Consider the following 12,040-nt stretch of genomic DNA (forward strand, 5'->3'; position numbering starts at 1 on the left):
TTTGGAGAATCTCTAGTGGGGCTGTCACTCTCCGCCAGGTTCAGAGGGGTTTTTTTTTTTTTTTATTGTCTCTGTCAGTTAGCAGCCCAAGGTTACTGCCAGCTCTCTGTCAGGGCTTTGATTTTTGTCAGCTATGGCCAGGTCCTTTTAGTTACCTGCTATCTTTTCAGCTTTGTTCAGGCTGAGCTCTACTTGTCTACTAATTAGCTCTTTGGAGATTTCTCTTTAAAAACTCACTATCACAGAGGACAGGAACTGTTCAAAAGTTTTGTGCTTCATAGAAATTCCATATTCATCCATATCTCATACAGCCATAGTTTTGAAATTAAAAGTGGCAGGTCAGGCCAATTTAAGGTATAGAAGTAACATCGTCTCTAAAGAGAGACCTTCGGGTTCTTGATCAGGTATGGAGATGAGTGACAGGGAAAGGAAAGGGTTTACATCAAAAAAACACGGAGGGGTACAAATTAAAAAGAAACCATCACTCTGGATAACTTATTCACATGTTCTTTATCTTCTGGTGTGCAAATATTGTGCTAGCTGAATATAAAAGTAGCGCAACTTTAGGGTACAAAAAAAAAAAACACACTGTAATAACATCAAGAGTGGTCTTACATCAAGGAGGGCCCCGAGGATGTCTTTGTTGTCAACTTCAGAAGAAAAGAGAGGAACAGAAGAGGAAACTGGCAGAAGGAATGGATGCCAAAGAGAACTCAAAGGATTAGGTCCGGGTGAAGTGATCGGTATTCGAAAACAGTCTGCCTGCTGGCTCTGATCTAAGGGAATAGGCTGGCAGCCAGGCCAGAGGGCATAGGAGCACAAACACACCTTCCGCACACTGCTTGAGGGTTGCCTCAGTGCCTTAGAAATTGGGCTAGCAATTAGAAAGGAAGCTCTGTGAGAGCAATAGGCAAAAGACTCTACTTCTAGGTAAAATTCTGCTTTTTACATAATTCCTAACCTGCTTGTCCCCTCCACACAAACATACCTTTTCTTTTTTTCTTCTCTTTTGTTGGCTCCCTTCTTTGGCTAGGCTCCCAAGTACATTTTCCTTCTGCTAACTTAGTGCTGTTGTAAGTTGCACTTACACAATGTTAATGCCTGCAAGATGAAAGTAAAAACCTTTGAATATATTAATGCTGTAACACAGATGTCTTACTTTTTACTCTCTCTCTTTTTTTTTTTAGCAAGTTGATGTGGCTAATAATGATGCAGATTGTGTTGGACGGATGTGCAGATGAAACAGGGGAATACAGATTAAATAAAAATTTCTTCAAAGCTTACATTTGCTTCATAATTTAACTTCTGGGCTTGTCTCAGTGGTAGTAGGTGTGACCAGGCATCATAACATTGTTCTAAAATATCTTGGCATCACAGAGCCACAATCATCCAAACAGCACTGCTGTACTTCTTCGAAGCCAGGGGGAAAAAAAAGATAGGGAAAATAAAGACTGTCAGCAGCTCCGTACAGAGAGACCTGACCCAGATGCTAATGATGGGGGAGCTGAGAGAAAGCAGGGACAGAGGTTCTGGGCTTAAGAAGTAATCTGCTTGTATACTGAACTTGGCTTTTTGTAGCTACATTCAAAGCATCAGTAACCTGATATTGAATGAGGTGTGTGCCAGAGGTGGTCACATACTCACTCTGGAAACGTCCACGGAATGACTTTGTCATTGAGCTCTTTTAAACAATGAATAAAAGGGGGTATTGATGATATAAGACCTTGGAGCAGGTGCAATTTCTCTTTCATGTATCTGTTCATTCAAGGAGCATTTGTCAACATGCCACTCTATGCCAGGGACCTTGCTAGGTCCCTAGGATATAACAAAACCCCTCCCCTCAAGGAACTCATAGTCTAGTGGAGAAGACACGTGCAAGCAGAAAACCAATAATATCATCTTTTAAAGGAATGAAGAAGTGCTGTGGGTTCTCCCAGGAGGGAATGGCTCTGTCTGCCAGACCACATGGGGCAAGACTACATCTGAGTTCTGCACCTTTAAGGCATGAGGAGCAACATACCAGCTGGACAGACATGATGGAGAAGCATGTGTTGAGGCCTGGAGTCATGGATGAGCAGAGCTTTGGGGAGTGATCAAGACGTCAGCATGGCAAGAGCTTAAGCTGTATTCAGGGGAAGGCCACGGTTGGGGGACAGAATGACGGGCAATAAGATTAGGGTTTGAAGCAGCCTCTACAAGGCCTCTTTTTTTTTTTTTTTTTTGCGGTACGCAGGCCTCTCACTGTTGTGGCCTCTCCAGTTGCGGAGCACAGGCTCCGGACGCGGAGGCTCAGCGGCCATGGCTCACAGGCCCAGCTTCTCCGCGGCATGTGGGATCTTCCCGGACCGGGGCACGAACCCATGTCCCCTGCATCAGCAGGCGGGCTCTCAACCACTGCGCCACCAGGGAAGCCCGTCATGGCCTCTTATGCTGAGCTGAGGCATTTAGAATTTACACTACAGGCAACAGAAAGCCAACAGAAAGCTTGTGGCAAAGGGGAAGGGTGACACAATCTGATGTCCCTTCTATGATAAATGATAGTTGTAAGGAAGGGACATGGCCCCTCTACAAGAGACTGTTTAGGACGTCTGTGCAGTTCTCCAGACTGTGATGACAATAGTTAGCTGAAGAAAAAAGGCTGGATTCAAGAGACACTATTGAGAAACTTAGAGGAGCAGAATTGAGCTTCAGCTCAAATTTTTTGCCAGTAACCACATCGTCCCCCTGCCCCTCCAGGATGATCTTACAGTTATCTTGCAGTTCCAAGGTAACTTGCTCGGAAGCCCAGGCTCCTTTCCAGGTAAAATGCACTCAGCGCATAAGGGTCTAATAAGATACATGAAAAAAATCTTATTGGTCTTCCCTCTTACACCTTGAGCTTTGTGAACACAGACAGCGGCCATGCCTTATCCCCTTCGTTACCTCTGATGGCATCTAAATAGAACTTTGAAGAGAACACACATTTATGATGTTTTCCCAAATGAATGAATCAAAATGAGTGACAAAACTGGAGTGTAACACCCTCCTCCCCATCCAGATTGTAAAAAAAACATTGTGTTTGTTTAAAATAGTTGCTAGATTATAAAATTTGTTTTAATTTTTTTATTTTGAGAGAAGGAAAGTGATCAATTTATTGTAAACAATAAAAAAGCTATGCTCTGGTGCTTTATTGAAATGAGTGCCCACCTCTTTGTAGAAATAAACTAAGTATAGACTAAGTTTTTAGGTAGTGACCTAGAATGCTGATTTCCCAGATTTCCAAGTGATGCACACACAGCAGGTCTATGTGGTTACATGGTAAACGTGCTTCAGGGAGTGACTGTCCAGGCCTGGGCTTTTTGGAGGTAGTGAGCTCCTGATGCTATAAGAGATCCATTGCCTTCTGCTGATGTTACTAAGGAAGCACTAGGTGAACACAGCTGACAGGGACAGTGGGTAGGTTGGGCACTGCACTAAGACACCCTGCCGACGGGCAAGTGGCAACTAAAATCTAAGAGTTGTGTCCATCTTGAGGGGTTTTTTTTAAAATCAAGAGCTGGATGGGAGAATGGGATCCTGGACTCAAGGTAAAAGGACTAGAATGAATGGAAAAGCATATTGCTGGGACCAGTTTCACAGACAATGCCCCAATCATACCTATCGCCAGTCTGCATCGCGTCCTTTCAAAATATCTTCCCCATTTCTTTTCTCAGTGGTTTTCGAGTTTCATTTCAACCCTGATGTTTACACCTTCTCTCTCACTCAGCTTGGCTGGTACAGCTTTAAAAGAACCTGAAAGGGAACAGGAGGACACAGTGCCTTTAAACACAATTGACACAGCCATCTGTCAGGCGCCGAGGGCATCTGGGAGAGATGCTCTCCATGCTCATCTGGCCAACTGTTCGACTGCGGGACCCTAATAATTACATTATCAAAGCCAGAGCATCGTCCACCGCATGAAACTTCAGACATTACTTATGGATGAAATGAGGTCAGAAGAGGTCAGAAAAGATGAGAGATGAGCTGGCCATGACAGCTGTCCAAGCTGCCCTTGAGATGCAACTCACAGCTTCAGAGCTGGGGCTGCATCTTCTCTTGGAGAAGAGGTTCTGTCCACCAGATTCGCTGCTGCTGTGGTGTTTCAACCCTGGGGCAAGTCTCCCAGGCAAAGCAACCCTCCTGGAGGAGGATGTAGGAAAAGCAAGCAAATACTGCTTTTAAAATATAAAAAGCATTAATCTCGTGTTTGTGCTTGTCTAGTGAGCTTTAATGCCAGGCTCGAAGCTCCCCAAGAGCAGTTATTAGCATTGTGGCTAGGCCTTAAGCAACTCTCTGAATGAAAGCATGTATCAGGCATGAATGAACAGACAGCTTGATGACAGCAAAAAATAACACATACACCCTGGTGTAGAGAGTTGACGAGAGAGCTTTTTATGAACAGATGTGATGAACATTGTGGTACCTGTCTCTTTTTGAATTATGGTTTTCTCAGGGTATATGCCTACTAGTGGGATTGCTAGGTCATATGGTAGTTCTATTTTTAGTTTTTTAAGGAATCTCCATACTGTTTTCCATAGTAGCTATATCAATTTACATTCCCACCAACAGTGCAAGAGGGTTCCCTTTTCTCCACATCCTCTCCAGCATTTATTGTTTGTAGATGTTTTTTAACATTTTTATTGTAGTATAATTGTTTTACAATGGTGTCTTAGTTTCTGCTTTATAACAGAGTGAATCAGCTATTCATATACATATATCCCCATATCTCCTCTGCCTTGCGTCTCCCTCTCACACTTCCTATCCCACTCCTCTAGGTGGTCACAAACCACCGAGCTGATCTCCCTGTGCTATGCAGCTGCTTCCCACTAGCTATCTATTTTACATTTGGTAGTGTATATAAGTCCATGCCACTCTCTCACTTTGTCCCAGCTTACCCTTCCCCTTCCCTGTGCCCTGAAGTCCATTCTCTATGTCTATATCTTTATTCCTGTTCTGCCCCTAGGTTCTTCAGAACCATTTTTTAAAATTCCGTATATATGTGTTAGCATACGGTATTTGTTTTTCTCTTTCTGACTTACTTCACTCTGTATGACAGACTCTAGGTGCATCCACCTCACTACAAATAACTCAATTTCGTTTCTTTTTATGGCTGAGTAATATTCCATTGTATATATGTGCCACATCTTCTTTATCCATTCATCTGTTGATGGACACTTAGGTTGCTTCCATGCCCTGGCTATTGTAAATAGAGCTGCAATGAACATTGTGGTACATAACTCTTTTTGAATTATGGTTTTCTCAGGGTATATGCCCAGTAGTGGGACTGCTGGGTCGTATGGTAGTTCCATTTTTAGGTTTTTAAGGAACTTCCATACTGTTCTCCATAGTGGCTGTATCAATTTATATTCCCACCAACAGTGCACGAATGTTTTCTTTTCTCCACACCCTCTCCAGCATTTATTGTTTCTAGATTTTTTGATGATGGGCATTCTGACTGGTGTGAGGTGATACCTCATTGTAGCTTTGATTTGCATTTCTCTAATGATTAGTGATATTGAGCATTCTTTCATGTGTTTGTTGGAAATCTGTATACCTTCTTTGGAGAAATGTCTATTTAGGTCTTCTGCCTGTTTTTGGATTGGGTTGTTTGTTTTTCTGATATTGAGCTGCATGAGATGCTTGTAAATTTTGGAGATTAATCCTTTGTCAGTTGCTTCATTTGAAAATATTTTCTCGCATTCTGAGGTTTGATTTTCATCTTGTTTATGTTTTCCTTTTTTGTGAAAAAGCTTTTAAGTTTCATTAGGTGCCATTTGTTTATTTGTCTTTTTAATTCCATTTCTCTAAGAGGTAGGTCAAAAAGGATCTTGCTGTGATTTATGTCATAGAGTGTTATGCCTATGTTTTCCTCTAAGAGTTTTATAGTGTCTGACCTTACATGTAGGGCTTTAATCCATTTTGAGTTTATTTTAGTGTATGGTGTTAGGGAGTGTTCTAATTTCATTCTTTTACATGTAGCTGTCCAGTTATCCCAGCACCACTTATTGAAGAGGCTGTCTTTTCTCCATTGTATATTCTTGCCTCCTTTATCAAAAATAAGGTGACCACATGTGCGTGGGTTTAACTCTGGGCTTTCTATCCTGTTCTATTGACCTATATTTTTGTTTTTGTGCCAGTACCATACTGTCTTGATTACTGTAGCTTTGTAGTATAGTCTGGAGTCCAGGAGCCTGATTCCTCCAGCTCCATTTTTTTTTTCTCTCAAGATTGCTTTGGCTATTTGGGGTCTTTTGTGTTTCCATACAAAGTGTGAAGTTTTTTGTTCTCATTCTGTGAAAAATGCCATTGTTAGTCTTACAAGGATTGCATTGAATCTGTAGATAGCTTTGGGTAGTATAGTGATTTTCACAATGCTGATTCTTCCAATCCAAGAACATGGTATATCTCTCCATCTATTTGTATCATCTTGAATTTCTTTCATCAGGGTCTTATAGTTTTCTGCATACAGGCCTTTTGTCTCCTTAGGTAGGTTTATTCCTAGGTATTTTATTCTCTTTGTTGCAGTGGTAAATGGGACTGTTTCCTTAATTTCTCTTTCAGATTTTTTATCATAAGTGTATAGGAATGCAAGAGATTTCTGTGCATTAACTTTGTATCCTGCTACTTTACCAAATTTATTGATTAGCTCTAGTAGTTTTCTGGTAGCATCTTTAGGATTCTCTATGTATAGTATCAAGTCATCTGCAAACAGTGACAGCTTTACTTCTTGTTTTCCGATTTGGATTCCTTTTATTTCTTTTTCTTCTCTGATTGCTGTGGCTAAAACTTCCAAAACTATGTTGAGTAATAGTGGTAAGAGTGGAAAACCTTGTCTTGTTCCTGCTCTTAGAGAAAAAGTTTTCAGTTTTTCACCATTGAGAATGATGTTGGCTGTGGGTTTGTCATATATGGCCTTTATTATGTTCAGGTAGGTTCCCTCTATGCCTACTTTCTGGAGGTTTTTTTTTATCATAAGTGGGTGTTGAATTTTGTTGAAAGCATTTTATGCATCTACTGAGATGATCCTATGGTTTTTCTCCTTCAATTTGTTAATATGGTTTATCACATTGATTGATTTGCGTATATTGAAGAATCCTTGGATTCCTGGGATAAACCCCACTTGATCACGGTGTATGATCCGTTTAATGTGCTGTTGGATTCTGTTTGCTAGTATTTTGTTGAGGACTTTTGCACCTGTGTTCATCAGTGTGATTGGCCTGTAGTTTTCCTTCTTTGTCTTGTTTTGGTATCAGGATAATGGTGGTCTCATAGAATGAGCTTGGGAGTGTTCTTCCCTCTGCTATATTTTGGAAGAGTTTGAGAAGGATAGGTGTCACCTCTTCTCTAAATGTTTGATAGAATTTTCCTGTGAAGTCATCTGGTCCTGAGCTTTTATTTTTTGGAAGATTTTTTGATCACAGTCTCAATTTCAGTGCTTGTGATTTGTCTGTTTATATTTTCTATTTCTTCCTAGTTCAGTCTCAGAACGTTGTGCTTTTCTAAGAATTTGTCCATTTCCTCCAGGTTGTCCATTTTATTGACATATAGTTGCTTGTTGTAATCTCTCATGATCCTTTGTATTTCTGCAGTGTCAGTTGTTACTTCTCCTTTTTCATTTCTAATTTTGTATTTGTGTCCTCTTCCTTTTTTTCTTGATGAGCCTGGCTAATGGATTATCAATTTTGTTTTTCTTCTCAAACAACCAGCTTTTAGTTGTATTGATCTTTTCTATCATTTCCTTTATTTCTTTTCCATTTATTTCTGATCTGATCTTTATGATTTCCTTCCTTCTGCTAACTTTGGGGTTTTTTTTGTTTTTCTTTCTCTAATTGCTTTAGGTGTAAGGTTAGGTTGTTTATTTGAGGTGTTTGTTGTTTCTTGAGGTAGGATTGTATTGCTATAAACTTCCCTCTTAGAAATGCTTTTGCTTCATCCCATAGGTTTTGAGTCGTCGTGTTATCATTGTCATTTGTTTCTAGGTATTCTTTGATTTCTTTGATTTCTTCAGTGATCTCTTGGTTATTAAGTAGTGTATTGTTTAGCCTCCATGTTTTTGTATTTTTTACAGATTTTTTTTCCTTTAATTGATGTCTAGTCTCATAGCATTGTGTTTGGAAAAGTTACGTGATAAGATTCCAATTTTCTTAAATTTACCAATGCTTGATTTGTGACCCAAGATATGATCTATCCTGGAGAATGTTCCATGAGCACTTAAGGAGAAACTGTATTCTGTTGTTTTTGGATGGAATGTCCTACAAATATCAATTAAGTGCATCTTGTTTAATGTATCATTTAAAGCTTGTGTTACCTTATTTATTTTCATTTTGGATGAACTGTCCATTGGTGAAAGTGGGGTGTTAAAGTCCCCTAGTTAAAGTCCCCTACTATGGTTGTGTTACTGTCGACTTCCCCTTTTATGGCTGTTAGCATTTGCCTTATGTATTGAGGTGCTCCTATGTTGGGTGCATAAATATTTACAATTGCTGTATCTTCTTCTTGGATTGATCCCTTGATCATTATATAGTGTCATTCTTTGTCTCTTGTAATAGTCTTTATTTTAAAGTCTATCCTTTCTGATATGAGAATTGCTACTCCAGCTTTCTTTTGATTTCCATTTGCATGGAATATCTTTTTCTATCCCTTCACTTTCTGTCTGTATGTGTCCCTAGGTCTGAAGTGGGTCTCTTGTAGCCAGCATATATATGGGTCTTGTTTTTGTATCCATTCAGCCAGTTTATGTCTTTTGGTGGGAGCATTTAATCTATTTACATTTAAGGTAATTATCAATATGTATGCTCCTATTACCATTTTCTTAATTGTTTTGGGTTTGTTATTGTAGGTCTTTTCCTTCTCTTGTGTTTCCTGCCTATAGAAGTTCCTTTAGCATTTGTTGTAAAGCTGGTTTGGTGGTGCTGAATTCTCTTAGCTTTTGCTTATCTGTAAAGGTTTTAATTTCTCCGTCGAATCTGAATGAGATCCTTGCTGGGTAGAGAAATCTTGGTTGCATGTTTTTCCCTTTCATCACTTTAAATATGTCTTGCTACTCCCTTCTGGCTTTCAGAGTTTCTGCTGAAGGATCCGCTGTTAACCTTATGGGGATTCCCTTGTGTGTTATTTGTTGTTTTTCCCTTGCTGCTTTAATATTTTTTCTCTGTATTTAATTTTTGATAGTTTGATTAATATGTGTCTTCGCATGTTTCTTCTTAGATTTATCCTGTATGGGACTCTCTGTGCTTCCTGGACTTGATTAACTATTTCCTTCCCCATATTAGGGAAGTTTCCAACTATAATCTCTTCAAATACTTTCTCATACCCTTACTTTTTCTCTTCTTCTTCTGGGACCCCTAAATTCGAATGTTGGTGTGTTTAATGTTGTCCCTGTGTTCTCTAAGACTGTTATTGTTCATTTGCTCTTTAGTTCTTTTAGGTCCTTGTTAAACGTTTCTTTTATTTTCTCCATTGTATTTCCAAGATTTTGGCTCATCTTTACTATCATTACTCTGAATTGTTTTTCAGGTCGACTGCGTATTTCCTCTTCATATGTTTGGTCTGCTGTGTTTTTACCTTGCTCCTTCATCTGCTGTGTGTTTCTCTGTCTTCTCATTTTGCTTAACTTACTGTGTTTGGGGTCTCCTTTTTGCAGGCTGCAGGTTCATAGTTCCTGTTGTTTTTGCTGTCTGCCCCCAGTGCCTAGGTTTGGTTCAGTGGGTGTGTAGGCTTCCTGGTGAACAGGACTAGTGCCTGTTTTCTGGTGGATGAGGCTGGATCTTGTCTCTCTGGTGGGCAGGACTGTGTCCCGTGGTGTGTTTTGGGGTATCTGTGACCTTATTATGATTTTAGGCAGCCTCTCTGCTAATGGGTGATGTTGTGTTCCTGTCTTGCTGGTTGTTTGGCATGGGGTGTCCAGCACTGTAGATTGCTGGTTGTTGTGTGGAGCTGGGCCTTAGTATTGAGATGGAGATCTCTGGGAAAGCTTTCATTGTTTGATATTACGTGGAGCTGGGAGGTCTCTGCTGGACCAATGTCCTGAACTCGGCTCCTTCACCTCAGAGGCACAGGCCTGACATCTGGCCAGAGCACCAAGACCCTGTCAGCCACACAGAAGGCAAGGAAGAGGCCTCAGAAGAAACCAAACCTTGACCTTAGAATTCATCCTCCAGAACAGTGAAAAAATAAATTTCTGTTGTTTAAGCCACCCAATCTTCTGGTATTTTATTATGGCAATCCTAGAAGACTGGCGGAAGCACCTATGAGCCACCATCTCCGAGGGCTGCTCCCTGCCTTGGTCCCAGCCCAGTAGCCCCTTGACACCCAGAAAGTGGATCACAAAGCCCCAGATCTGCTCCAGCTGCTTGCAGGCACCTCAGAGGCCCCAGCGCTGAGTTTGAGCGGTTTGTAGATTCTTTGATGATGGCCATTCTGACCATTGTGAGCTGTTACCTCATTATGGTTTTGATTTGCATTTTAGTGATTAGTGATGTTGAGCATCCTTTCACGTGTTTCTTGGCAATCTGTATATCTTCTTTGGAGAATGTCTATTTAGGTCTTCTGCCCATTTTTGGATTGGGTTGTTTGTTTTTTTGATATTTATGAGCCTCATATATTTTGGAGATAAATCCTTTGTCAGTTGCTTCATTTGCAGATATCTCTCCGATTCTGAGGGTTGTCTTTTTGTCTTGTTTATGGTTTCCTGTGTTGTGCAAAAGCTATTTACAATAGCAACCTAAGTGTCCATTGACAGATGAATGGATAAAGATGTGGCACATATATACAATGGAATATTACTTGGCCATAAATAGAAATGAAATTGAGTGATTTGTAGTGAGGTGGATGTACCTAGAGTCTGTCATACAGAGTGATGTATGTCAGAAAGAGAAAAACAAATACCATATGCTAACACATATGTACAGAATCTAAAAAAATAAATTGTTCTGATGAATCTAGGGGCAGGACAGGAATAAAGATGCAGACGCAGAGGATGGACTTGAGGACACGGAGAGGGGGAAGGGGAAGCTGGGATGAAATGAGAGAGTAGCATTGACATATATACACTACCAAATGTAAAATAGATAAGTAGTGGAAAGCAGCTGCACAGGGAGATCAGCTCAGTGCTTTGTGATGACCTAGAGGGGTGGGATAGGGAGGGTAGCATGGAGGCGCCAGAGGGAGGGGACATGGGGATATATGGATATGTATAGCTGATTCACTTTGTTATACAGCAGAAACTAGCACAACATTGTAAAGCTATTATACTCCAATAAAGATGTTAAAAAGAAGAACATGTGTCATGGATGAAAAAACATTTTAAGTCTATTTCTTTGGTTGTACAGTCAAATAAAAAGATCTTCTCCTGTGAGTGATAGTTCACTGTTGTTTACCTAATTTTCTGGAGTAGACATATGAAGTTAGAAGTTCACTTGGAGAATTACAACAGGATTTATTCTATCTTATATATGAAGACACAAACAAAACCTTAAAACAAAATAATTTCAGTCTTTTATTAATGGCCCCTTACCTAGGGCCAGAAATATTAATAAAAGGAATAGATCTAGATACTTATATTTATCATAAAATTTCTAGTTTCTTGCACAAGAAAATGGCATACTGAATTGAGAATTGGTCACTTCATTAAGTGTTGCAAAGCACCTTTTCAATTTTACCTGAATGCCAATTATAGCCACCACTTAGAAAGAAATACAAATATAATACACACATTCTTTGTGAAAAATATTAATATTAACCTCAAGGAGCTAAAGGTTAAAAAGAGCAGAGTTCCCATTTCCAAGTGTAATAAATCAGTCCAATTTTGAGTCAAGGCTGTAAAAACATGTCTAGAGCTTTCTACTGTAAACACAGTGAGATTAAGAACTTTTCTTTCTGAAGAAGCAAAAAATGCATTTCTAAACTGCAAGCCCTTCTAGCACATTGCTCAATGCCAAATGCAGCTTCCTCCTGTTGTGCTTTATGTTAACGCTTTCTTTTCACAGATGAAAGTTTCATTTTTTATTTTTTTATTTTTTGA

At 39.9% G+C, this 12,040-nt stretch overlaps 1 long non-coding RNA gene across 1 annotated transcript in view; it reads right to left on the minus strand.

The window, feature by feature from the left end:
* LOC125964179 (uncharacterized) overlaps window positions 1-12,040 on the minus strand; it is a 34,575-nt gene that overhangs the window by 1,970 nt on the left and 20,565 nt on the right. The window contains exons 2-4 of the long non-coding RNA XR_007476844.1: window positions 3,637-3,771; window positions 2,748-2,826; window positions 989-1,101 (exon numbers count right to left, since the gene is read on the minus strand). This is a non-coding gene — a long non-coding RNA (uncharacterized LOC125964179). The remainder of the gene's footprint in view (window positions 1-988; window positions 1,102-2,747; window positions 2,827-3,636; window positions 3,772-12,040) is intronic.

The sequence above is a fragment of the Orcinus orca genome, chromosome 4 (assembly GCF_937001465.1).
Source record: "Orcinus orca chromosome 4, mOrcOrc1.1, whole genome shotgun sequence".
Classification (NCBI taxonomy): Eukaryota; Metazoa; Chordata; class Mammalia; order Artiodactyla; family Delphinidae; genus Orcinus; species Orcinus orca.